This window comes from Hylobates moloch, unplaced genomic scaffold (assembly GCF_009828535.3).
Source record: "Hylobates moloch isolate HMO894 unplaced genomic scaffold, HMol_V3 SCAFFOLD_1, whole genome shotgun sequence".
Taxonomy (NCBI): Eukaryota; Metazoa; Chordata; class Mammalia; order Primates; family Hylobatidae; genus Hylobates; species Hylobates moloch.
The window spans coordinates 25,994,480-25,996,218 of NW_026652276.1; positions in this window are offsets into that span (position 1 = coordinate 25,994,480).

The window sequence follows — 1,739 nt, forward strand, 5'->3', positions numbered from 1 at the left end:
TGACTCACTCTGTGTTCTGTGAGCTTCAAGATATCATCCCTCAGCCTCCATCAGGAGAGACAATTTTTAAAAGCCTGAGTCAATTAACGAAGTTCTGTCTATTTTCCTCATTTAGTGATTGATTTAGAGGGTTTTTATTTATTTATTTTTTGGTGAATTTCAGAGGTTGTCTTTTTCTTGGAGAACATTTGGAAATTGGCAGAAAATGAAACGACGAAAGGGCATGGATGTCTTTTAAAGAAGAAAGGTCAACTCAGACTAAAGGCTTGTAAATAAGATCATTTTTGGATTTCTGAGTTTCTGCTCCAGAAAAAATTCAAGTAACTCTCAGGCCTACCTGTTTCTCTAGTTCTGTAGCATGCCAAATTGTGTTTGTCTTCGGCATGTATTTGAATATTATAATGTGAGATATGCCAGATAGCTGCCTCTACTGCATTCCAGGTTACTAGTGTCATTATTGGTTTTCTACTTTCTAAAGCAACTTTTTACTTCGGCAAATTTTTAAAATAAAAGGGGAAAGACTAGTGAAGTGTGCTCCGAATACCCATTCCTTTTAAACCTACCAAATTTTAAATAATCATCTAATTAATTTTCCTCTTAAGGCAGGGTGGTAAAGGAGATGCCTCTCTCAAAAGGCAGATTACTAAAAGGGATTTGGAAACACAGAACATTGCAAATAAAACCAGAGAGCCCTTGCTCCATTTTTTGTCTTCAAAATTCCTTGATTCTTCCAGAACAAATATGACTCAGACTTGGAGAGAGCTTTATCTCTGTGCTTCAATAGCAAAAGTACTCAGAGCATTTATCATATTGCATTGAAATACATGTTTACATTACTCTGTCCCTGTCCCCCAGAAAAGACCTCTTTTAGGGTAGCACCAAATCCTGGTCGACCACAAATCCTGGTCGTCTTTATATCCCTGTGACCTGATCTTTTCATAGTGATCGCGCCACTGCACTCCAGCCTGGGCAACAGAGTGAGACCCTGTTTCAAACAAAAACAAAAACAAAAACAAAAAGCAAATATTTATGTAAGGCATTTGAATAAAAAGAAAAGATTGGATCCAGTTTCTAATGGGTAAGGCAGATGAGAACAGAGTAGACAAACAAACAAGGTAACTATAATTTGCAAGCAGTGCTATAACATGAACACTGGATGAGATAAGGTGGAACTGAGTGGGGCCCCTCTGTGCAGAGTGGTCAGGGGCCTCTTCTCTGAGAGAGGTCTGAGTTGGGACCCTTAAAGGATGAGTCACAGCCAGTCATGCAAAGATGTGAAGGAAGAGGGGCCCAGGCAGAGGGAACAGCAAATGCAAAGGGCTGGAGGTGATAAAGGCTTTGGCATAGCTGAGGGCAAAAGGGAGCAGAGCATGCCTGGAGTAGCTTAGGGGGTCATGATGAGCAGAGCGCTGGAGGCACGAGGAAGGGTGGATCTTCAGTTCCTGCCTTGTGCGACCAGAGAAGGGTGTCTGCCGTGGAGAGCCAGGAGCTGACTTAGGTTGTGAAACAATAACTTGCCATGAATTGCGAATGGATCAGAGGATGGCAAGAATGGGAGCAAGATGTGTCAGAATTGAGAGAGGGTGATGGTTTGGACTAGGTTGGTGGCATTGAGGAGGGGCATAAATGGGTGAAGTGTGAGGTGTATTTTGGAGAGGTAATGGACAGGAGTTGCTGATGGATTTGAATTTGGGGGATGGTACAGGAAGAGGAGAAATCAAGGATCACTCATAGCTTTC